Here is a 26,227-nt window from a genome sequence, read left to right as displayed (position 1 = left end):
GCTAGTGAAGAGCGGCAGCACGGCTCCAGTCACACAGCGCTAGTGAAGAGCGGCAGCACGGCTCCAGTCACACAGCGCTAGTGAAGAGCGGCAACACGGCTCCAGTCACACAGCGCTAGTGAAGAGCGGCAGCACGGCTCCAGTCACACAGCGCTAGTGAAGAGCGGCAGCACGGCACCAGTCACACAGCGCTAGTGAAGAGCGGCAGCACGGCTCCAGTCACACAGCGCTAGTGAAGAGCGGCAGCACGGCAACAGTCACACAGCGCTAGTGAAGAGCGGCAGCACGGCAACAGTCACACAGCGCTAGTGAAGAGAGGCAGCACGGCTCCAGTCACACAGCGCTAGTGAAGAGCGGCAGCACGGCTCCAGTCACACAGCGCTAGTGAAGAGCGGCAGCACGGCTCCAGTCACACAGCGCTAGTGAAGAGCGGCAGCACGGCTCCAGTCACACAGCGCTAGTGAAGAGCGGCAGCACGGCTCCAGTCACACAGCGCTAGTGAAGAGCGGCAGCACGGCTCCAGTCACACAGCGCTAGTGAAGAGCGGCAGCACGGCACCAGTCACACAGCGCTAGTGAAGAGCGGCAGCACGGCACCAGTCACACAGCGCTAGTGAAGAGCAGCAGCACGGCTCCAGTCACACAGCGCTAGTGAAGAGCGGCAGCACGGCTCCAGTCACACAGCGCTAGTGAAGAGCGGCAGCACGGCAACAGTCACACAGCGCTAGTGAAGAGAGGCAGCACGGCTCCAGTCACACAGCGCTAGTGAAGAGCGGCAGCATGGCTCCAGTCACACAGCGCTAGTGAAGAGCGGCAGCATGGCTCCAGTCACACAGCGCTAGTGAAGAGCAGCAGCACGGCTCCAGTCACACAGCGCTAGTGAAGAGCGGCAGCACGGCTCCAGTCACACATGATAGTGAAGACCGGCAGCACGGCTCCAGTCACACAGCGCTAGTGAAGAGAGGTAGCACGGCACCAGTCACACAGCGCTAGTGAAGAGCGGCAGCACGGCTCCAGTCACACAGCGCTAGTGAAGAGCGGCAGCACGGCTCCAGTCACACAGCGCTAGTGAAGAGCGGCAGCACGGCTCCAGTCACACAGCGCTAGTGAAGAGAGGCAGCACGGCTCCTGTCACACAGCGCTAGTGAAGAGCGGCAGCACGGCTCCAGTCACACAGCGCTAATGAAGAGCAGCAGCACGGCTCCAGTCACACAGCGCTAGTGAAGAGCGGCAGCACGGCTCCAGTCACACAGCGCTAGTGAAGAGAGGCAGCACGGCTCCAGTCACACAGCGCTAGTGAAGAGCAGCAGCACGGCTCCAGTCACACAGCGCTAGTGAAGAGAGGCAAGCACGGCACCAGTCACACAGCGCTAGTGAAGAGCGGCAGCACAGCTCCAGTCACACAGCATAGTGAAGAGCGGCAGCACAGCTCCAGTCACACAGCGCTAGTGAAGAGCGTCAGCACGGCACCAGTCACACAGCGCTAGTGAAGCGCAGCAGCACGGCACCAGTCACACAGCGCTAGTGAAGAGCGGCAGCACGGCACCAGTCACACAGCGCTAGTGAAGAGCGGCAGCACGGCTCCAGTCACACAGCGCTAGTAAAGAGCGGCAGCACGGCTCCAGTCACACAGCGCTAGTGAAGAGAGGCAAGCACGGCTCCAGTCACACAGCGCTAGTGAAGAGAGGCAGCACGGCTCCAGTCACACAGCGCTAGTGAAGAGAGGCAAGCACGGCTCCAGTCACACAGCGCTAGTGAAGAGAGGCAGCACGGCTCCAGTCACACAGCGCTAGTGAAGAGAGGCAGCACGGCACCAGTCACACAGCGATAGTGAAGCGCGGCAGCACGGCACCAGTCACACAGCGCTAGTGAAGAGCGGCAGCACGGCTCCAGTCACACAGCGCTAGTGAAGAGCGGCAGCACGGCTCCAGTCACACAGCGCTAGTGAAGAGCGGCAGCACGGCTCCAGTCACACAGCGCTAGTGAAGAGCGGCAGCACGGCTCCTGTCACACAGCGCTAGTGAAGAGCGGCAGCACGGCTCCAGTCACACAGCGCTAGTGAAGAGCGGCAGCACGGCAACAGTCACACAGCGCTAGTGAAGAGAGGCAGCACGGCTCCAGTCACACAGCGCTAGTGAAGAGAGGCAGCACGGCTCCAGTCACACAGCGCTAGTGAAGAGCGGCAGCACGGCTCCAGTCACACAGCGCTAGTGAAGAGCGGCAGCACGGCTACAGTCACACAGCGCTAGTGAAGAGCGGCAGCACGGCTCCAGTCACACAGCGCTAGTGAAGAGCGGCAGCACGGCTCCAGTCACACAGCGCTAGTGAAGAGCGGCAGCACGGCTCCAGTCACACAGCGCTAGTGAAGAGCGGCAACACGGCTCCAGTCACACAGCGCTAGTGAAGAGCGGCAGCACGGCTCCAGTCACACAGCGCTAGTGAAGAGCGGCAGCACGGCACCAGTCACACAGCGCTAGTGAAGAGCGGCAGCACGGCTCCAGTCACACAGCGCTAGTGAAGAGCGGCAGCACGGCAACAGTCACACAGCGCTAGTGAAGAGCGGCAGCACGGCAACAGTCACACAGCGCTAGTGAAGAGAGGCAGCACGGCTCCAGTCACACAGCGCTAGTGAAGAGCGGCAGCACGGCTCCAGTCACACAGCGCTAGTGAAGAGCGGCAGCACGGCTCCAGTCACACAGCGCTAGTGAAGAGCGGCAGCACGGCTCCAGTCACACAGCGCTAGTGAAGAGCGGCAGCACGGCTCCAGTCACACAGCGCTAGTGAAGAGCGGCAGCACGGCTCCAGTCACACAGCGCTAGTGAAGAGCGGCAGCACGGCACCAGTCACACAGCGCTAGTGAAGAGCGGCAGCACGGCACCAGTCACACAGCGCTAGTGAAGAGCAGCAGCACGGCTCCAGTCACACAGCGCTAGTGAAGAGCGGCAGCACGGCTCCAGTCACACAGCGCTAGTGAAGAGCGGCAGCACGGCAACAGTCACACAGCGCTAGTGAAGAGAGGCAGCACGGCTCCAGTCACACAGCGCTAGTGAAGAGCGGCAGCATGGCTCCAGTCACACAGCGCTAGTGAAGAGCGGCAGCATGGCTCCAGTCACACAGCGCTAGTGAAGAGCAGCAGCACGGCTCCAGTCACACAGCGCTAGTGAAGAGCGGCAGCACGGCTCCAGTCACACATGATAGTGAAGACCGGCAGCACGGCTCCAGTCACACAGCGCTAGTGAAGAGAGGTAGCACGGCACCAGTCACACAGCGCTAGTGAAGAGCGGCAGCACGGCTCCAGTCACACAGCGCTAGTGAAGAGCGGCAGCACGGCTCCAGTCACACAGCGCTAGTGAAGAGCAGCAGCACGGCTCCAGTCACACAGCGCTAGTGAAGAGCAGCAGCACGGCTCCAGTCACACAGCGCTAGTGAAGAGCGGCAGCAAGGCACAAGTCAGACAGCGCTAGTGAAGAGCAGCAGCACGCAGTCACACAGCGCTAGTGAAGAGCAGCAGCACGCAGTCACACAGCGCTAGTGAAGAGCAGCAGCACGCAGTCACACAGCGCTAGTGAAGAGCAGCAGCACGCAGTCACACAGCGCTAGTGAAGAGCAGCAGCACGCAGTCACACAGCGCTAGTGAAGAGCAGCAGCACGCAGTCACACAGCGCTAGTGAAGAGAGGCAGCACGGCTCCAGTCACACAGCGCTAGTGAAGAGCGGCAGCACGCAGTCACACAGCGCTAGTGAAGAGCGGCAGCACGGCTCCAGTCACACAGCGCTAGTGAAGAGCAGCAGCACGGCTCCAGTCACACAGCGCTAGTGAAGAGCGGCAGCACGGCTCCAGTCACACAGCTCTAGTGAAGAGCAGCAGCAAGGCACAAGTCAGACAGCGCTAGTGAAGAGCAGCAGCACAGCTCCAGTCACACAGCGATAGTGAAGAGCAGCAGCACGGCTCCAGTCACACAGCGCTAGTGAAGAGCGGCAGCACGGCTCCAGTCACACAGCGCTAGTGAAGAGCAGCAGCACGGCTCCAGTCACACAGCGCTAGTGAAGAGCAGCAGCACGCAGTCACACAGCGCTAGTGAAGAGCAGCAGCACGCAGTCACACAGCGCTAGTGAAGAGCAGCAGCACGCAGTCACACAGCGCTAGTGAAGAGCGGCAGCAAGGCACAAGTCAGACAGCGCTAGTGAAGAGCAGCAGCACGGCTCCAGGCTCCAGTCACACAGCACTAGTGAAGAGCGGCAGCACGGCTCCAGTCACACAGCGCTAGTGAAGAGCGGCAGCACGGCTCCAGTCACACAGCGCTAGTGAAGAGCGGCAGCACGGCTCCAGTCACACAGCGCTAGTGAAGAGCGGCAGCACGGCTCCAGTCACACAGCGCTAGTGAAGAGCGGCAGCACGGCTCCAGTCACACAGCGCTAGTGAAGAGCGGCAGCACGGCTCCAGTCACACAGCGCTAGTGAAGAGCGGCAGCACGGCTCCAGTCACACAGCGCTAGTGAAGAGCGGCAGCACGGCTCCAGTCACACAGCGCTAGTGAAGAGCGGCAACACGGCTCCAGTCACACAGCGCTAGTGAAGAGCGGCAACACGGCTCCAGTCACACAGCGCTAGTGAAGAGCGGCAGCACGGCACCAGTCACACAGCGCTAGTGAAGAGCGGCAGCACGGCTCCAGTCACACAGCGCTAGTGAAGAGCGGCAGCACGGCTCCAGTCACACAGCGCTAGTGAAGAGCGGCAGCACGGCAACAGTCACACAGCGCTAGTGAAGAGCGGCAGCACGGCTCCAGTCACACAGCGCTAGTGAAGAGCGGCAGCACGGCTCCAGTCACACAGCGCTAGTGAAGAGCGGCAGCACGGCTCCAGTCACACAGCGCTAGTGAAGAGCGGCAGCACGGCTCCAGTCACACAGCGCTAGTGAAGAGCGGCAGCACGGCTCCAGTCACACAGCGCTAGTGAAGAGCGGCAGCACGGCTCCAGTCACACATGATAGTGAAGACCGGCAGCACGGCTCCAGTCACACAGCGCTAGTGAAGAGAGGTAGCACGGCACCAGTCACACAGCGCTAGTGAAGAGCGGCAGCACGGCTCCAGTCACACAGCGCTAGTGAAGAGCGGCAGCAAGGCTCCAGTCACACAGCGCTAGTGAAGAGCGGCAGCACGCAGTCACACAGCGCTAGTGAAGAGCGGCAGCACAGCTCCAGTCACACAGCGCTAGTGAAGAGCGGTAGCACGGCACCAGTCACACAGCGCTAGTGAAGAGAGGCAGCACGGCACAAGTCACACAGCGATAGTGAAGAGCGGCAGCACGGCTCCAGTCACACATGATAGTGAAGACCGGCAGCACGGCTCCAGTCACACAGCGCTAGTGAAGAGCGGTAGCACGGCACCAGTCACACAGCGCTAGTGAAGAGAGGCAGCACGGCTCCAGTCACACAGCGCTAGTGAAGAGCGGCAGCATGGCTCCAGTCACACAGCGCTAGTGAAGAGCGGCAGCATGGCTCCAGTCACACAGCGCTAGTGAAGAGCAGCAGCACGGCTCCAGTCACACAGCGCTAGTGAAGAGCGGCAGCACGGCTCCAGTCACACATGATAGTGAAGACCGGCAGCACGGCTCCAGTCACACAGCGCTAGTGAAGAGAGGTAGCACGGCACCAGTCACACAGCGCTAGTGAAGAGCGGCAGCACGGCTCCAGTCACACAGCGCTAGTGAAGAGCGGCAGCAAGGCTCCAGTCACACAGCGCTAGTAAAGAGCGGCAGCACGCAGTCACACAGCGCTAGTGAAGAGCGGCAGCACAGCTCCAGTCACACATCGCTAGTGAAGAGCGGTAGCACGGCACCAGTCACACAGCGCTAGTGAAGAGAGGCAGCACGGCACAAGTCACACAGCGATAGTGAAGAGCGGCAGCACGGCTCCAGTCACACATGATAGTGAAGAGCGGCAGCACGGCACCAGTCACACAGCGCTAGTGAAGAGCAGCAGCACGCAGTCACACAGCGCTAGTGAAGAGCAGCAGCACGCAGTCACACAGCGCTAGTGAAGAGCAGCAGCACGGCTCCAGTCACACAGCGCTAGTGAAGAGCGGCAGCACGGCACCAGTCACACAGCGCTAGTGAAGAGCGGCAGCACGGCTCCAGTCACACAGCGCTAGTGAAGAGAGGCAGCACGGCTCCTGTCACACAGCGCTAGTGAAGAGCGGCAGCACGGCTCCAGTCACACAGCGCTAGTGAAGATAGGCAGCAAGGCTCCAGTCACACAGCGCTAATGAAGAGCAGCAGCACGGCTCCAGTCACACAGCGCTAGTGAAGAGCAGCAGCACGGCTCCAGTCACACAGCGCTAGTGAAGAGAGGCAGCACGGCTCCAGTCACACAGCTCTAGTGAAGAGCAGCAGCACAGCTCCAGTCACACAGCGATAGTGAAGAGCAGCAGCACGGCTCCAGTCACACAGCGCTAGTGAAGAGCAGCAGCACGGCTCCAGTCACACAGCGCTAGTGAAGAGCAGCAGCACGCAGTCACACAGCGCTAGTGAAGAGCAGCAGCACGCAGTCACACAGCGCTAGTGAAGAGCAGCAGCACGCAGTCACACAGCGCTAGTGAAGAGCAGCAGCACGGCACCAGTCACACAGCGCTAGTGAAGAGAGGCAGCACGGCTCCAGTCACACAGCGCTAGTGAAGAGAGGCAGCACGGCACCAGTCACACAGCGCTAGTGAAGAGAGGCAGCACGGCACCAGTCACACAGCGATAGTGAAGCGCGGCAGCACGGCACCAGTCACACAGCGATAGTGAAGAGCGGCAGCACGGCACCAGTCACACAGCGCTAGTGAAGAGCGGCAGCACGGCTCCAGTCACACAGCGCTAGTGAAGAGCGGCAGCACGGCTCCAGTCACACAGCGCTAGTGAAGAGCGGCAGCACGGCTCCAGTCACACAGCGCTAGTGAAGAGCGGCAGCACGGCAACAGTCACACAGCGCTAGTGAAGAGAGGCAGCACGGCTCCAGTCACACAGCGCTAGTGAAGAGCGGCAGCACGGCTCCAGTCACACAGCGCTAGTGAAGAGCGGCAGCACGGCTCCAGTCACACAGCGCTAGTGAAGAGCGGCAGCACGGCTCCAGTCACACGGCGCTAGTGAAGAGCGGCAGCACGGCTCCAGTCACACAGCGCTAGTGAAGAGCGGCAGCACGGCTCCAGTCACACAGCGCTAGTGAAGAGCGGCAGCACGGCTCCAGTCACACAGCGCTAGTGAAGAGCGGCAACACGGCTCCAGTCACACAGCGCTAGTGAAGAGCGGCAGCACGGCTCCAGTCACACAGCGCTAGTGAAGAGCGGCAGCACGGCACCAGTCACACAGCGCTAGTGAAGAGCGGCAGCACGGCTCCAGTCACACAGCGCTAGTGAAGAGCGGCAGCACGGCTCCAGTCACACAGCGCTAGTGAAGAGCGGCAGCACGGCAACAGTCACACAGCGCTAGTGAAGAGAGGCAGCACGGCTCCAGTCACACAGCGCTAGTGAAGAGCGGCAGCACGGCTCCAGTCACACAGCGCTAGTGAAGAGCGGCAGCACGGCTCCAGTCACACAGCGCTAGTGAAGAGCGGCAGCACGGCTCCAGTCACACAGCGCTAGTGAAGAGCGGCAGCACGGCTCCAGTCACACAGCGCTAGTGAAGAGCGGCAGCACGGCACCAGTCACACAGCGCTAGTGAAGAGCAGCAGCACGGCTCCAGTCACACAGCGCTAGTGAAGAGCGGCAGCACGGCTCCAGTCACACAGCGCTAGTGAAGAGCGGCAGCACGGCAACAGTCACACAGCGCTAGTGAAGAGAGGCAGCACGGCTCCAGTCACACAGCGCTAGTGAAGAGCGGCAGCATGGCTCCAGTCACACAGCGCTAGTGAAGAGCGGCAGCATGGCTCCAGTCACACAGCGCTAGTGAAGAGCAGCAGCACGGCTCCAGTCACACAGCGCTAGTGAAGAGCGGCAGCACGGCTCCAGTCACACATGATAGTGAAGACCGGCAGCACGGCTCCAGTCACACAGCGCTAGTGAAGAGAGGTAGCACGGCACCAGTCACACAGCGCTAGTGAAGAGCGGCAGCACGGCTCCAGTCACACAGCGCTAGTGAAGAGCGGCAGCACGGCTCCAGTCACACAGCGCTAGTGAAGAGCAGCAGCACGGCTCCAGTCACACAGCGCTAGTGAAGAGCAGCAGCACGGCTCCAGTCACACAGCGCTAGTGAAGAGCGGCAGCAAGGCACAAGTCAGACAGCGCTAGTGAAGAGCAGCAGCACGCAGTCACACAGCGCTAGTGAAGAGCAGCAGCACGCAGTCACACAGCGCTAGTGAAGAGCAGCAGCACGCAGTCACACAGCGCTAGTGAAGAGCAGCAGCACGCAGTCACACAGCGCTAGTGAAGAGCAGCAGCACGCAGTCACACAGCGCTAGTGAAGAGAGGCAGCACGGCTCCAGTCACACAGCGCTAGTGAAGAGCGGCAGCACGCAGTCACACAGCGCTAGTGAAGAGCGGCAGCACGGCTCCAGTCACACAGCGCTAGTGAAGAGCAGCAGCACGGCTCCAGTCACACAGCGCTAGTGAAGAGCGGCAGCACGGCTCCAGTCACACAGCTCTAGTGAAGAGCAGCAGCAAGGCACAAGTCAGACAGCGCTAGTGAAGAGCAGCAGCACAGCTCCAGTCACACAGCGATAGTGAAGAGCAGCAGCACGGCTCCAGTCACACAGCGCTAGTGAAGAGCAGCACAGCTCCAGTCACACAGCGCTAGTGAAGAGCAGCACAGCTCCAGTCACACAGCGCTAGTGAAGAGCGGCAGCAAGGCACAAGTCAGACAGCGCTAGTGAAGAGCAGCAGCACGGCTCCAGGCTCAAGTCACACAGCGCTAGTGAAGAGCGGCAGCACGGCTCCAGTCACACAGCGCTAGTGAAGAGCGGCAGCACGGCTCCAGTCACACAGCGCTAGTGAAGAGCGGCAGCACGGCTCCAGTCACACAGCGCTAGTGAAGAGCGGCAGCACGGCTCCAGTCACACAGCGCTAGTGAAGAGCGGCAGCACGGCTCCAGTCACACAGCGCTAGTGAAGAGCGGCAGCACGGCTCCAGTCACACAGCGCTAGTGAAGAGCGGCAGCACGGCTCCAGTCACACAGCGCTAGTGAAGAGCGGCAGCACGGCTCCAGTCACACAGCGCTAGTGAAGAGCGGCAGCACGGCTCCAGTCACACAGCGCTAGTGAAGAGCGGCAGCACGGCTCCAGTCACACAGCGCTAGTGAAGAGCGGCAGCACGGCTCCAGTCACACAGCGCTAGTGAAGAGCGGCAACACGGCTCCAGTCACACAGCGCTAGTGAAGAGCGGCAGCACGGCTCCAGTCACACAGCGCTAGTGAAGAGCGGCAGCACGGCACCGGTCACACAGCGCTAGTGAAGAGCGGCAGCACGGCTCCAGTCACACAGCGCTAGTGAAGAGCGGCAGCACGGCTCCAGTCACACAGCGCTAGTGAAGAGCGGCAGCACGGCAACAGTCACACAGCGCTAGTGAAGAGAGGCAGCACGGCTCCAGTCACACAGCGCTAGTGAAGAGCGGCAGCACGGCTCCAGTCACACAGCGCTAGTGAAGAGCGGCAGCACGGCTCCAGTCACACAGCGCTAGTGAAGAGCGGCAGCACGGCTCCAGTCACACAGCGCTAGTGAAGAGCGGCAGCACGGCTCCAGTCAAACAGCGCTAGTGAAGAGCGGCAGCACGGCTCCAGTCACACAGCGCTAGTGAAGAGCGGCAGCACGGCTCCAGTCACACAGCGCTAGTGAAGAGCGGCAACACGGCTCCAGTCACACAGCGCTAGTGAAGAGCGGCAGCACGGCTCCAGTCACACAGCGCTAGTGAAGAGCGGCAGCACGGCACCAGTCACACAGCGCTAGTGAAGAGCGGCAGCACGGCTCCAGTCACACAGCGCTAGTGAAGAGCGGCAGCACGGCTCCAGTCACACAGCGCTAGTGAAGAGCGGCAGCACGGCTCCAGTCACACAGCGCTAGTGAAGAGCGGCAGCACGGCTCCAGTCACACAGCGCTAGTGAAGAGCGGCAGCACGGCTCCAGTCACACAGCGCTAGTGAAGAGCGGCAGCACGGCTCCAGTCACACAGCGCTAGTGAAGAGCGGCAGCACGGCTCCAGTCACACAGCGCTAGTGAAGAGCGGCAGCACGGCTCCAGTCACACAGCGCTAGTGAAGAGCGGCAGCACGGCACCAGTCACACAGCGCTAGTGAAGAGCGGCAGCACGGCACCAGTCACACAGCGCTAGTGAAGAGCGGCAGCATGGCTCCAGTCACACAGCGCTAGTGAAGAGCGGCAGCACGGCAACAGTCACACAGCGCTAGTGAAGAGAGGCAGCACGGCTCCAGTCACACAGCGCTAGTGAAGAGCGGCAGCATGGCTCCAGTCACACAGCGCTAGTGAAGAGCGGCAGCATGGCTCCAGTCACACAGCGCTAGTGAAGAGCAGCAGCACGGCTCCAGTCACACAGCGCTAGTGAAGAGCGGCAGCACGGCTCCAGTCACACATGATAGTGAAGACCGGCAGCACGGCTCCAGTCACACAGCGCTAGTGAAGAGAGGTAGCACGGCACCAGTCACACAGCGCTAGTGAAGAGCGGCAGCACGGCTCCAGTCACACAGCGCTAGTGAAGAGCGGCAGCAAGGCTCCAGTCACACAGCGCTAGTGAAGAGCGGCAGCACGCAGTCACACAGCGCTAGTGAAGAGCGGCAGCACAGCTCCAGTCACACAGCGCTAGTGAAGAGCGGTAGCACGGCACCAGTCACACAGCGCTAGTGAAGAGAGGCAGCACGGCACAAGTCACACAGCGATAGTGAAGAGCGGCAGCACGGCTCCAGTCACACATGATAGTGAAGACCGGCAGCACGGCTCCAGTCACACAGCGCTAGTGAAGAGCGGTAGCACGGCACCAGTCACACAGCGCTAGTGAAGAGAGGCAGCACGGCTCCAGTCACACAGCGCTAGTGAAGAGCGGCAGCATGGCTCCAGTCACACAGCGCTAGTGAAGAGCGGCAGCATGGCTCCAGTCACACAGCGCTAGTGAAGAGCAGCAGCACGGCTCCAGTCACACAGCGCTAGTGAAGAGCGGCAGCACGGCTCCAGTCACACATGATAGTGAAGACCGGCAGCACGGCTCCAGTCACACAGCGCTAGTGAAGAGAGGTAGCACGGCACCAGTCACACAGCGCTAGTGAAGAGCGGCAGCACGGCTCCAGTCACACAGCGCTAGTGAAGAGCGGCAGCATGGCTCCAGTCACACAGCGCTAGTGAAGAGCGGCAGCACGGCTCCAGTCACACAGCGCTAGTGAAGAGCGGCAACACGGCTCCAGTCACACAGCGCTAGTGAAGAGCGGCAGCACGGCTCCAGTCACACAGCGCTAGTGAAGAGCGGCAGCACGGCACCAGTCACACAGCGCTAGTGAAGAGCGGCAGCACGGCTCCAGTCACACAGCGCTAGTGAAGAGCGGCAGCACGGCAACAGTCACACAGCGCTAGTGAAGAGCGGCAGCACGGCAACAGTCACACAGCGCTAGTGAAGAGAGGCAGCACGGCTCCAGTCACACAGCGCTAGTGAAGAGCGGCAGCATGGCTCCAGTCACACAGCGCTAGTGAAGAGCGGCAGCACGGCTCCAGTCACACAGCGCTAGTGAAGAGCGGCAGCACGGCTCCAGTCACACAGCGCTAGTGAAGAGCGGCAGCACGGCTCCAGTCACACAGCGCTAGTGAAGGGCGGCAGCACGGCTCCAGTCACACAGCGCTAGTGAAGAGCGGCAACACGGCTCCAGTCACACAGCGCTAGTGAAGAGCGGCAGCACGGCTCCAGTCACACAGCGCTAGTGAAGAGCGGCAGCACGGCACCAGTCACACAGCGCTAGTGAAGAGCGGCAGCACGGCTCCAGTCACACAGCGCTAGTGAAGAGCGGCAGCACGGCTCCAGTCACACAGCGCTAGTGAAGAGCGGCAGCACGGCAACAGTCACACAGCGCTAGTGAAGAGAGGCAGCACGGCTCCAGTCACACAGCGCTAGTGAAGAGCGGCAGCACGGCTCCAGTCACACAGCGCTAGTGAAGAGCGGCAGCACGGCTCCAGTCACACAGCGCTAGTGAAGAGCGGCAGCAAGGCTCCAGTCACACAGCGCTAGTGAAGAGCGGCAGCACGGCTCCAGTCACACAGCGCTAGTGAAGAGCGGCAGCACGGCTCCAGTCACACAGCGCTAGTGAAGAGCGGCAGCACGGCACCAGTCACACAGCGCTAGTGAAGAGCGGCAGCACGGCTCCAGTCACACAGCGCTAGTGAAGAGCGGCAGCACGGCTCCAGTCACACAGCGCTAGTGAAGAGCGGCAGCACGGCAACAGTCACACAGCGCTAGTGAAGAGAGGCAGCACGGCTCCAGTCACACAGCGCTAGTGAAGAGCGGCAGCATGGCTCCAGTCACACAGCGCTAGTGAAGAGCGGTAGCACGGCACCAGTCACACAGCGCTAGTGAAGAGAGGCAGCACGGCTCCAGTCACACAGCGCTAGTGAAGAGCGGCAGCATGGCTCCAGTCACACAGCGCTAGTGAAGAGCGGCAGCATGGCTCCAGTCACACAGCGCTAGTGAAGAGCAGCAGCACGGCTCCAGTCACACAGCGCTAGTGAAGAGCGGCAGCACGGCTCCAGTCACACATGATAGTGAAGACCGGCAGCACGGCTCCAGTCACACAGCGCTAGTGAAGAGAGGTAGCACGGCACCAGTCACACAGCGCTAGTGAAGAGCGGCAGCACGGCTCCAGTCACACAGCGCTAGTGAAGAGCGGCAGCACGGCACCAGTCACACAGCGCTAGTGAAGAGCGGCAGCACGGCACCAGTCACACAGCGCTAGTGAAGAGCGGCAGCACGGCTCCAGTCACACAGCGCTAGTGAAGAGCGGCAGCACGGCTCCAGTCACACAGCGCTAGTGAAGAGCGGCAGCACGGCTCCAGTCACACAGCGCTAGTGAAGAGCGGCAGCACGGCTCCAGTCACACAGCGCTAGTGAAGAGCGGCAGCACGGCTCCAGTCACACAGCGCTAGTGAAGAGCGGCAGCACGGCTCCAGTCACACAGCGCTAGTGAAGAGCGGCAGCACGGCTCCAGTCACACAGCGCTAGTGAAGAGCGGCAGCACGGCTCCAGTCACACAGCGCTAGTGAAGAGCGGCAGCACGGCTCCAGTCACACAGCGCTAGTGAAGAGCGGCAGCACGGCTCCAGTCACACAGCGCTAGTGAAGAGCGGCAACACGGCTCCAGTCACACAGCGCTAGTGAAGAGCGGCAGCACGGCTCCAGTCACACAGCGCTAGTGAAGAGCGGCAGCACGGCACCAGTCACACAGCGCTAGTGAAGAGGGGCAGCACGGCTCCAGTCACACAGCGCTAGTGAAGAGCGGCAGCACGGCAACAGTCACACAGCGCTAGTGAAGAGAGGCAGCACGGCTCCAGTCACACAGCGCTAGTGAAGAGCGGCAGCACGGCTCCAGTCACACAGCGCTAGTGAAGAGCGGCAGCACGGCTCCAGTCACACAGCGCTAGTGAAGAGCGGCAGCACGGCTCCAGTCACACAGCGCTAGTGAAGAGCGGCAGCACGGCTCCAGTCACACAGCGCTAGTGAAGAGCGGCAGCACGGCTCCAGTCACACAGCGCTAGTGAAGAGCGGCAGCACGGCTCCAGTCACACAGCGCTAGTGAAGAGCGGCAGCACGGCTCCAGTCACACAGCGCTAGTGAAGAGCGGCAGCACGGCACCAGTCACACAGCGCTAGTGAAGAGCGGCAGCACGGCTCCAGTCACACAGCGCTAGTGAAGAGCGGCAGCACGGCACCAGTCACACAGCGCTAGTGAAGAGCAGCAGCACGGCTCCAGTCACACAGCGCTAGTGAAGAGCGGCAGCACGGCTCCAGTCACACAGCGCTAGTGAAGAGCGGCAGCACGGCAACAGTCACACAGCGCTAGTGAAGAGAGGCAGCACGGCTCCAGTCACACAGCGCTAGTGAAGAGCGGCAGCACGGCTCCAGTCACACAGCGCTAGTGAAGAGCGGCAGCATGGCTCCAGTCACACAGCGCTAGTGAAGAGCAGCAGCACGGCTCCAGTCACACAGCGCTAGTGAAGAGCAGCAGCACGGCTCCAGTCACACAGCGCTAGTGAAGAGCGGCAGCACGGCTCCAGTCACACATGATAGTGAAGACCGGCAGCACGGCTCCAGTCACACAGCGCTAGTGAAGAGAGGTAGCACGGCACCAGTCACACAGCGCTAGTGAAGAGCGGCAGCACGGCTCCAGTCACACAGCGCTAGTGAAGAGCGGCAGCAAGGCTCCAGTCACACAGCGCTAGTGAAGAGCGGCAGCACGCAGTCACACAGCGCTAGTGAAGAGCGGCAGCACAGCTCCAGTCACACAGCGCTAGTGAAGAGCGGTAGCACGGCACCAGTCACACAGCGCTAGTGAAGAGAGGCAGCACGGCACAAGTCACACAGCGATAGTGAAGAGCTGCAGCACGGCTCCAGTCACACATGATAGTGAAGACCGGCAGCACGGCTCCAGTCACACAGCGCTAGTGAAGAGCGGTAGCACGGCACCAGTCACACAGCGCTAGTGAAGAGAGGCAGCACGGCTCCAGTCACACAGCGCTAGTGAAGAGCGGCAGCACGGCTCCAGTCACACAGCGCTAGTGAAGAGCGGCAGCATGGCTCCAGTCACACAGCGCTAGTGAAGAGCAGCAGCACGGCTCCAGTCACACAGCGCTAGTGAAGAGCGGCAGCACGGCTCCAGTCACACATGATAGTGAAGACCGGCAGCACGGCTCCAGTCACACAGCGCTAGTGAAGAGAGGTAGCACGGCACCAGTCACACAGCGCTAGTGAAGAGCGGCAGCACGGCTCCAGTCACACAGCGCTAGTGAAGAGCGGCAGCAAGGCTCCAGTCACACAGCGCTAGTGAAGAGCGGCAGCACGCAGTCACACAGCGCTAGTGAAGAGCGGCAGCACGGCTCCAGTCACACAGCGCTAGTGAAGAGCGGCAGCACGGCTCCAGTCACACAGCGCTAGTGAAGAGCGGCAGCACGGCTCCAGTCACACAGCGCTAGTGAAGAGCGGCAGCACGGCTCCAGTCACACAGCATCACCTTTATTTGCAGAGTTTATCCTCAATGCTCAGCTCCCGCTTACTTATAAGGGCTAAAGGACCTGTGATGATGTCATGATCATGTGATTGGTCACATACAGGGCTGGTATGTTGAAACTAAGCTTTTGCCCAGAGCCCCCGTCCCCATAAGGGCCCAGCCTTTACAGGCAGAGATTGCACTGATAGTACTTATTCTTCAAAATCACTGGACTTTCCGAGGCTAACAGTGCAGAAGGACCTTTGGTTACATCATAGTCATGTGACCATCATGTGATCAAAGGTCTTTTACTGTGTAGGAATCTGAAAGAACTAGATAGGAGGAGACGGGACAGGCTGAAGTTGGTTTCTTATTCATCCAGTTTCTTATTAAGGGCTGAAGTTGGTTTCCTATTCTGCAACTTTGTATTTTTTTTTACAGGTTAATAATAAAAATAAAAAATCACTATAATATACAATGCAGTGAGGTGCCCTGATGTGAATACACCTAAAAGAAGCTGCAAAAAAATATAAAATTAGCACAAATAATCGGCCCAAAGTAATTTAACCCTTTCAATAATGCCATTCAACACCCATTTTGATGCCAATTATTTGAGCCCGTTTTACATTTTTTTACAGCTTCTTTAGGTACATGAATACATCACCAGAACCGCCATAAGTACATGAATACGTCACCAGAACCTCCATAAGTACATGAATACGTCACCAGAACCTCCATTAGTACATGAATACGTCACCAGAACCTCCCTAGTTATCTGAATTGAAGAACCAAACTCAGTACAGCAATTAATTTTAATGTCACGTCAGCCCTATATACAATTGTATCACATGAATTTACCATCCCCAGTATGTGCTTAAAGGGGTTTTCCCACGAACAAAAGTTCAATTTAAAAATTGTGTCTAAGGCTGCGTGCCCACGTTGCGTATTACAAGCGTATATGCTGCGGAATTTCCGCAGCGTAAACGCTTGTAAAACGCATGTATATCCGCACCCCATGGTCCCCAATGGCATTCCGCAATGTCAATGCCCATGCTGCGGATTTTTCTGCAGCGTATATGCTGCGGTCAAAAATCCGCAGCATGTTCATTAATTTTGCGTTTCCCCATGCGGATGGTACCCAAGTCTGGAGGAGAGGAGACTCTCATCCAGACCTGGGTACCAAAGAACCTGTAAAAAAAAGAATAAAATAAAGTTTATACTTATCTTCTGATGTCTTCCCGGTGTTTTCCTGCCGTCGCGAGGTGTGTGAAGGACCTGCCACGTCATTGAATCATGTGACCCATCACATGACTCAATGACGTCACCGAAGGTCCTGCACACAACAGCGTGAGCCGCTCAAGACTCCGGACGGGGCACAGAATGCATCGGTAGGTGAGTATAAACTTTATTTTTTTATTTTTTACCATTCTGATTCTTTTTTTTTAACGATTACTTGGTCACACTATATAAATCCATGCCGGTTGCATGGATTTATATAGTGTGAACAAGTTGTCAAGCACTTTTCCAAGTGATGCTAAAATCACTTGGAGAAGTGCTTGATAACCCGCATGTGGAAATGCATGCAAAGACGCTGCAAAGACGCCTCAGGCTGGGTGCCCACGTAGCGTTTTTCAAGCGTTTATGCTGCAGAATTCCGCAGCATAAACGCTTGTGAAACGCTAGGTAATCCGCACCCCATGGTCCCCAAGGGGATTCCGCATGTTCTATGCACATGCTGCGGATTTTTCCGCAGAGTTTATGCTGCGTACAAAAATCCGCAGCATGTCATTTAATTTTGCGGAAGCGCAGCGGAACTCCCGCCATTGACTTGCATTGAGACGCATAGAAACCGCGACTGTACATTTGTACAAGCGGCTTCTATGCGTCTCTATGTGCGGATGGTACCCAGTTCTAGAGGAGAGAAGACTCTCATCCAGACCTGGGTACCATTCTACCCGTAAAAAAAGAATAAAATAACAAATAAAGTTTATACTCACCTTTCCGAAGGCTTCTCTCTGAATGCCGGCATCGCCTGAGGACCTGCGGTGACGTCACAGTCATGTGACGGCAGGCCCTTCACCGCTCTGTCTCGCGTTATGCCGGCATCCAGGAACCAGACAGGAACGAGCACTGCAGCCACGCCGGGCATCGGGGGTGAGTATAGCTTTATTTGTTTTAATTTTTACGGTTCACACTGTATAAATTCATGCTGTTTGCATGGATTTATACAGTGTGACCTAGTTGTCAAGTACTTTCCAAGTGATGCTATCGCCTGGAAAGTGCTTGTCAATCTGCATGCGGAAACGCATGTGAATCCGCATGTATTCTGGAGGAAAAACGCATGTACAATCTGCATGTACAATCTGCATGCGTTTTTTCTGCCAGGGAGATGCAGAAATGCTGCAGAAATTTTCTGCTTCATTTCTGCATCGTGGGCACATATCCTCACATACGCTTCTACCTGGCGGGAAAACCGCATGTAAAATCCGCATGCGATTTTCCCGCCAGGGAGAAGCGTAAAAAATATGCTTCATTTCCGCAACGTGGGCACATAGCCTGACCGTGTACAGAACATACCACATCTCCTGGGCAGGGGAGGAAGGAAAAGACAGTACAGACATTACAGCAGGGGATCACAGAGGATTCATTTTCTGAGGTAAAACATTTCACTGCCTGTTTTTAAACAATGTTTTATCTCACAAAATGAATCCTCTGCGATCCCCTCTGTAATGTCTGTATTGTCTTTTCCTTCCTCCCCTGCCCAGGAGATGTGGTACGTTCCGTACACGGTCAGACACAGACAATTTTTAAAATGAACTTTTGTTCATGGGAAAAGCCCTTTAACAATGGTAAAGAGATGCTGGAAGTTGTTGTTATCAGTCATTATCAGACTGCGGACCATACAGGAACCACACTACTGATGAGACACAGTCAGTATCAACAAGTAAACATTTACATCTTATAGGTGACATCTTCTCTGATATGCGTCGTCTCTTTTCGCCTCCATATTGTCCAGATGCCATGATGACTTTAAGTTTTCACATCCACAGCTCTTCTCTCCAGATTCCCTCACCTCTGCTCTTCTGCATCACATCCCCACACGGTACCCTTAAAAATAAGAGTGTTATTAAAATGCCCTCTGCATAAAAATATCTGCCAATACTGTATCCTAAATAAGCCTCTTATGGGATATGACCTCCAAACTGTCTACCCTTATGTACCACGGCCTTTACCATGGTTGTCCTCTCTCCACCGTTTTCCCTTACACTCTCTATAACTCCACAATGTCCTCCCACCATGCTAACTTCCCTCCATATTCACATACTCACATCAGTTGTATTTGCAGGGTGCAGGCCAGGTCCCTTCAGTGGTGGCTGGGTAATACGGGGTGTCTGGTCTGTGGGTGCACATGTGGTATAGGCAGCCCTCCTGATGTAATAGTAGGGGCGTTGGTAATTGGCTGTTATATGGATAGAGGTGCATCTCACGTAATGGTGTTAATGGCACCCTATGCAAGTTTGTGTGCAATTAGAATATTGGGCAGCCACCCTGTGGATGTTTGTTGGGTTAGTAAATGGCTGTTTTCAGTATTTTGCACCTGTACTGCCCCTGCCTTTATCATGGGGGACATGCTGCATCCTGTTTGTGCATTTGTGTCTGGAGATGGAATTGCCCTTTTTGGTCATGTCATTGAGTGGTTTGACAATTGAAGAAACGTTCTGGATAAACTTTCGATAGTAATTAGCAAACCCCAGAAAACGTTGTAAGGTTTTCAGATTTTCCAGATGATCCCGTTCCAGTATCAGCATCCATCTGGATGCTCGAAGACGACACCAGATATCCTAAAAAAATTGCAGCTCCAGTACAGCGAATACAACTTTTTCAAGTTTAGCATACAGTTTATTTGGCCATAATATCTGTAGTACCTGTCTGACGTGTCTCTGATGAGTCTCAAAAGCGGAGGAGTAAATCATAATGTCATTGAGATATACCACCATAGATGATGAATAATGTCATTGACAAAATGTTGGAAAATGGCGGGAGCATTTTTCATAATGCCCTTCAGCAGTATTAAAGGCTGTTTTCTTCTCAGCCCCTTCTTTGATTCTAATCAAATTACAGGCCCCCCACTAAGGTCCAACTTGGAGAACCATTTTGCACATACAATATGATTAAATAAATCAGGAATGAGTGGAAGGGAATAAGGGTCTTGGATGGCAATCCGATTTAACTCACAAAAGGCTAAACAAAGATGTTATTAGTTATTGACATTGATACTGAGTTATGGCAAGGGTTCTATTTACCCTATGGACTAGTTAAGTCTTAAAGTAATTTCCTTAAGGAATTCATGATGGAGGAAACACTTCCTGAAACAAGCAAATGATGATCTCATTAGGTGTGTAAGGCGTGAGGCCTGTTCCTGTGTGGGACACCGTTAGCCTGGTGAGGCCTGGTGAAGCCTGAACAGCAAAGGCTGGATGTTAGCTGTGTAAACATACCAGTAGCCTTTGAAGGTACGAGGGCTGGAGACCCCATCTGGGAAGCCGTAAAGCCACAGCGGTGGCAGAACAAACCTGAAGCAGCTAAAACCCGGCAAAGGTAAAAACACTGATTGATGTGGACATTTATGCTGTTGCCTTGCTGAGGGCTGTATCTGGAGCCAAGTGGACGTGTCTGTCGCTGGAAAGGCTCTTGGACATTATTTGTGTGATATGTCGGTGAGCCACCGAGATGGACTCAGTTACAAGCAGTTATGAAGTATAATAAACTGCTGGATTGTGAACTACCGGAAAGGTGTTGCCTGGTGTGCTTTAATTGACCCGGTGCAGCGAGTGTCCCCCAGCATGATGACTAGCGCTGCCTTACATGTGGTTCGAGAATGTGGGCAACTGCAGCCCGGTTGCTAGGGGCAACTGCAGCCCGGTTGCTAGGGGCAGCTGCAGCCCGGTTGCTAGGGGCAACGGCACAGGGCGACGAGTGTGGATACAAGCATCTTGCTGTAGCTCGGCGGGGTCACGAAGATTAAAGCATCTTGCTGTAACTCGGCGGGGTTACGAAAATTGTCTTCGCACTCAAACCTGGTTTGCTGTGGCTCGGCGGGTTCACGAAAATTAAAGCATCTGGCTGTAACTCGGTGGGGTTACGAAAATTGTCCTCGCACTCAAACCTGGTTTGCTGTAACTCGGCGGGGTTACGAAAATTGTCCTCGCACTCAAACCTGGTTTGCTGTGGCTCGGCGGGGCCACGAAAATTTTTCCGGAGAAAGCAGTGAAGTGTCTAGTGTGAATAGTATACCGCGATGGCTGTGAACGGAGCAGCAAAAGAAAATGAAACTATTGAGCGATTAAAGTGCCGGTTAAAACCGCAGCAGGTATTTGAGAAACGTCTACAGGACATGGTGCAGGAACGGCAGGAGCTGTGGGCACCGTATAGAATGGCGGTAGTGGACCATTCTGTGAACTCTCCGGGGGCGCCAGTATTGTCCCAGAGTGACCAGGGAGGTGGTAAGAGATGTTGTGAACTGAGTCCTAAGACTATTGCTGATTTTTTTTGTAAAATTCCCCCTACAGGTGTGGGTGTCCAAAAGGGGGCGGAGTCTCAAAAGGGGGCGGATTTTCACAAGAGCGTGGAATATAGAAAACCAAAATTTGTTACTGGTTGTGGGTTGGTACCACCTAAAAATGACGATTTGACCGTTGATAACGGGGTAGCTCCAATAGAAGGGGTTGACGTCAAAGTGGGAGGTGACCTGTTAGTCCACAAAACCATGGGGAGTGACACAGACCCCGTAGCTGACCGTGACACTATGAAAGTAGAAAGAGAGGTCAGTCAGGAGGGGCTAGAAGAGGGGAGAGAGTCCCCCTCTCTACGTCGACGGCGCAAGGGCCACAAAAAGGTTGCTCCTGTAGTCTTTGCTGAAAGTGAAAATAAAGAAAATGTAGTACTGTGTGCCTTTGTTTCAAGTGTGGATCCTCCTTTAGAGGCAGAAGAGGAGGTGACGTTGCCAGTAGCAACCTCCGGTACAGTACTGAGACAGAAGGATCAGGATCTGACAGCCCTGAAAGAGGAGGCGGCCAGTCATGACCAAGAGCTGGAGCCTATCAGGCAGCAGTGTCAGAGTGACGTGCAGTAACTATGGGAAAACCTAGAGAACGTGTCCTCAGACCAGCGGAGCCTGGAGTCTGAACGGCAGAAAATATACCAGGTTGTGAGGAACTTACAGCGAGACCTGGAGGGAAGCAACGAGGAAATTAACCAATGGAAGGAAATGTTCCAGGAAATTAAGGAGGACCGCTGCAAAACCAAGGAGGAGGTTTTGCAGTTGAAGCTTGAGAAGGAGGCGCTGTAGAATGAAGTTTCTGGGCGTGAACAAAACCTAGAACGACTGCGCGTACGGTTCAACCGGGAGCTGTGTGAATCCAAGAAGGAATATGGTGAACGGAGTGGGGAACTGCAACAAATTAAGACAGACTATGAGGATCTCCTCAGTGTTAAAGAAAAACTAGAGGATGATAAGGCAGATGCAGAGCACATGCGCCAAGTGGTTGAGACCACTCTGCAGGACACCTGTTATGATCTGCTACAAGAACTAAGGAAAGATAGGAAAACTGTCCCTACAATAGGACTAAGCTGATTCCCTACGATGCAGCGGGCAACCTGTTCCTTGTGAACAGACCCGTCTTCGTCCTCAGCTAGTCTGAACGCAGACCTATAGATATAAGGGAGGGGTCCCTAAAAGTACTAAGGACTGGGACAAAAATTGGACACCTCCTTGCAGAAGTTGTAGCCGAGTAAAAAGACAAACAGACAAAAATACTTAGAGGTCCAAGGACCAAGCAAACTATAGAGATAGGTACAAAGCATCTGGCTAGATTAAGAGTCAAAGTAAAGGCCCCGTCACACTAAGCGATATCGCTAGCGAGATCGCTGCTGTGTCATGGTTTTGGTGACTCACCAGCGACCTCACCAGCGATGTCGCTATGTGTGACACTTTGCAACGATCAGGCCCCTGCTGTGAGGTCGCTGATCGTTGCAAAGTGTCCTGGACCATTTTTTGGTCGTTGGCCTCCCGCTGATCAGCACACATCGCTGTGTGTGACCAGCGGGACCAACGATCTGGCTGGTAACCATGGTAAATATCGGGTTACTAGGGGCACGCGCGCACTTAGTAACCCGCTGTTTACCATAGATACCACTCTGCTACGGTGAGCGGAGGCTCCAGCGCACGGTAGCAGAGTGGTATCCATGGTAAACAGCGGGTTACTAGGGGCACACGCGCACTTAGTAACCCGATATTTACCATAGTTACCAGCCTGCTCCTGCTTAAGCAGCAGGCTGGGAACGGGAGCAGGACATCGTGGAACGATTCTTTCCACGATATCGCTGCTCCCCTCATCGCTGGTGAGCCTGCCTGTTTGACAGCTCACCAGCGATGTATTAGCGATGCAGCAACGATCCCTGACAGGTCGTATCGTTGTCGGGATCGCTGCTGCATCGCTTAGTGTGACGGGGCCTTTACACTGAAGTCCAGCAAAGCCAGAAGGGCGGAGCTGGAATAAATAGGCAGCAGGTCACGTGACCACAAAATAGAAAAAAACTAACAGGAGGGTTCTAACAACACCCGTGATGAAAATTATGATCTCCGCAGAAAGACCCTAGGTCTGGAAGCTCAGGTGAAGGAGCTGCAGACGTTCTGTGATAATCTCCAGAGGGCAGAGACGTGCCTTAAGAAAAGAATCAGCAAGATGGAAGCTGAGCGGAAAAAGATGGAGGAGTCTATCGGAGAAGCCACAGACCAGGGCCAGGAGTTGGCCACTGGAGATGGGAGGTATGAAACAAATACCTACTCGAATAATGCGAGCTCGGATGATTCGGTGGATGTAGGAGCCGAGATCAAGGAGTCGCTACAAGCCCATTTGAAGCAAGAGAAGCTTGAGAGACTGGCTGTTGAGAGCCGAGTGGGCTCATTGGAGACAGAGAGGTCTGAGAGAACTCTACTGTTAAAGGAGCAGTTGAAGCAGGAAGAGCTTCAGAGATGGGCTGCTGAGAGGCGAGTAGCTTGGCTAGAGGAAGAAGTTTTCGAGCTCAAAGGTCGCCTAGCAAAGTATCATTCAGTGAACGAGGCCTCCTTGGAGAAGGAAAAGGGCAAACAAGTTGCACTCACTCCCTTATACCATGAGAAGGTGGACCTGAGGAGAGGTAAGAGTGTGTTAACAGAAGATAAATATGAAATGGAAGTGGTCAAGATGAAAATTCGTGAATTTGTAGCTGTGAGTCAGCTCAGGGGAAGCATACAGGGTGAAGAAGCTGAAAGTCAGTTGCCCCTGAAACCTGAGCCAGATGATCGTTTGGAGACCACTGGTGAGACAGAAACCTCTCGGTACAAGTGCCTCATAGATGTACCCGAGGATTTGCGAGAAGAATGCACCAGTTAGTCAGTGCATGAAGAGTTTAAGAAGGCCGTGGGAGCCTGTAAGGTGTACTCGACCTCAGAAGCTAAACAGCTGCTGGTCCTGTCCACAACCGAAGTCACAGTGAACAGGGTGGCGATCCTAAGTGACATGCACTGGAGCTTATGAGAAAAGCTCACAGTCTGCGGGAAGAGGTCATCCGGGTGCCTCAGGCTCCGGTAAGAAAGTTCATTGGGAGAAATGGCCGAGCCATGCAGATGATGGTAAAGAAGTCTGGTATGATGAAAGTAAGCAGTCCACGTGATCGTCAGGACTGGATACCAGATGAAGACGGCATGGTGTCATTCTCCACTGTAGGAACGGAAGAAAGTCTTGCATATATACGCATGCTGATGGAGTACCGAGTGACCTACCTGCGAGAGGTAGAACAGTTGAATCTCGCCAGACTGCAAATGGAAAGGCAGCATTGCCTGAGCAGCAGAAGGTGGCAGCCGTCTAGAAATTGTGAGACTAGACAGAGAAAGGGCCCCCTAAATAACAGAACAGCTACAGCTGAAGTTAGGGACCTTTCAAGGTGTCCTGAGAGTAGTGGGCGTGGGTTTTGAGGTAGTGAGACCTCCAGTAACTCAAGTTTGAGAGGCCCATACAAACGACCCAATAGAGTACGGAGTCGAAACGGACCTTAGATACCAGGTCATGTGAGTCACACTGCTGTATTGACCGCTGGGAGCGGGGGAGGTCTGACAAGGTAACGACTGACCGCTGGGAGCGGGGGAGGTCTGACAAGGTTACGACCCGGAAATGTGACTTGACAAAGTGAGTGACAATGACAGATGGTAGGTCCCTAAGGAATGGGCTAATGTCGTTGACTAATATTCCAGGGGCTGAGCAGCGCAATTGTCAAGTACATGGTCTCTGTGTGAACTGTGGGTTATAATGTGATTGTGTATATCATGTTTTCAACCCCACAAGTTTGAACAGAGGGGGGGATATGTAATGCAGCGGCTTGCAGCATTACTGTAATGGTCCAGGGTGTGTTTTGGCTGACCATGTACCTCCCCCTCAGGTGACTGGTCACATGACTGTGACATAGCACAGGTCCTGTGCACACAGAAGGTCTGATCACATGACTGTGACATCAGCACAGGTCCTATGTGCATTGGAAGATATATAAACCCTGGTAGTTTTGAAACAGGTGTGTAAGGCATGAGGCCTGTTCCCGTGTGGGACACCGTTAGCCTGGTGAGGCCCGGTGAAGCCTGAAAGGCAGAGGCTGGATGTTAGCTGTGTAAACATACCAGTAGGCTTTGAAGGTACGAGGGCTGGAGACCCCATCTGGGAAGCCGTAAAACCACAGCGGTGGCAGAACAAACCTGAAGCAGCTAAAACGCGGCAAAGGTAAAAACACTGATTGATGTGGACATTTATGTTGTTGCCTTGCTGAGGGCTGTATCTGGAGCCAAGTGGACGTGTCTGTCGCTGGAAATGCTCTTGGACATTATGTGTGTGATATGTCGGCGAGCCACTGAGATGGACTCAGTTACAAGCAGTTATGAAGTATAATAAACTGCTGGATTGTCAAATACCAGAAAGGTGTTGCCTGGTGTGCTTTAATTGACCCGGTGCAGCGAGTGTCCCCCAGCATGATGACTAGCGCTGCCTTACAGGGGTTATTGGGGGGGCTATATAAGCATTGGGTCTATCTCAATTTAGTAGACCATATCCCTGACGGTAACCTCATGTATGGTTGTTTATAGAGCACATGGTGTTGTAGTTTTTCACTCTGTTTTTCTGCTATCCTGTCTGATTATTTTTTATCTTAGTAGTGACTAATGACTAAGCAGAAAGCTATAGGCCAATTTAAATAGACAATGTTGGATGGCCTTTTTTTTGTATTTATATATCTAATATGATGGCTTCTGATTAGTGATGAGCGAGCAGTAAAATGCTCAGGTACTCGTTCGAGTCGAGCAAATTGGAATGCTCGAGTTCTCGTGTGGCGCCCCTGCGGGTCCAGTTGCCACAGAGGTACTATATCTCAGCCAGAGGTGTGGTACCCCACTCTTGGGTAAGGAGGGAGCACTACCCTGGACCCCCACACTCATATCCAACTCTACACCACTCCATTGGGGAAGGGCAAGATTGCTCCTGAGGGAGATCACAGACCTGGTCCCTGTCTGGAGGATGGAACTAAGTAGAGGAGGTGGGTGGAGGAAGTAGTTTAGGGAAGCACTGAAGGAAGGACTGAAGGTAGGGGGAACCACGTAGAGTGACAGTTGGTGACGTGGGTCACATGACAGAGTATAAAAGGAAGGGTAGAAAGATCTAGAAAGGTCCTAGGTCCTGGGTCCTAGGAGCAAGAGCGCAGTGAGGGAGGACCGTCGAAGAGTTGGTTAGTCAGTCAGAGCGGTTGGTGACAGGAGTCTGTCACAGGGAGTGAAGAGAGAAGACCGGAGTAGTGAGAAGGGCTCCAGAGAGAGGGAGAAAGGATCTTAGGGGCACGGGAAGTTCAGAGTTCACCCGTGCGCCCGAGTTCACGCCGACCATGAAGGGATCAGGTCGCAGTAGGGGACCGGCCCCAGACTAGTGGAGGACTGCAAGACTCAGCTAGCAAACCGGAGGCTGCGGTATCTCTAACTGCCATAGCCAGAACCACACACATTCGCT

At 55.5% G+C, this 26,227-nt stretch overlaps 1 protein-coding gene across 4 annotated transcripts in view; it reads right to left on the bottom strand.

Moving 5' to 3' along the window:
* The window catches only part of ISOC2 (isochorismatase domain containing 2), a 153,643-nt gene extending 137,211 nt beyond the window's left edge, over positions 1–16,432 (bottom strand). The window contains exon 1 of one of the 4 annotated variants that reach the window (XM_073657820.1): positions 16,370–16,432. The gene's annotated coding sequence lies outside the window, so the exon portion shown is untranslated. Of the gene's footprint in view, positions 1–15,173; positions 15,400–16,369 lie in introns of those variants that run through there. The other 3 variants (XM_073657819.1, XM_073657821.1, XM_073657818.1) reach the window with 3 other exon arrangements.
* Positions 16,433–26,227: the final 9,795 nt, after the last annotated feature.

Source organism: Phyllobates terribilis, unplaced genomic scaffold (assembly GCF_046119375.1).
Source record: "Phyllobates terribilis strain yellow unplaced genomic scaffold, ASM4611937v1 Scaffold_12__6_contigs__length_324123572, whole genome shotgun sequence".
Classification (NCBI taxonomy): Eukaryota; Metazoa; Chordata; class Amphibia; order Anura; family Dendrobatidae; genus Phyllobates; species Phyllobates terribilis.
This window is presented reverse-complemented; position numbering and strand designations above follow the sequence as displayed.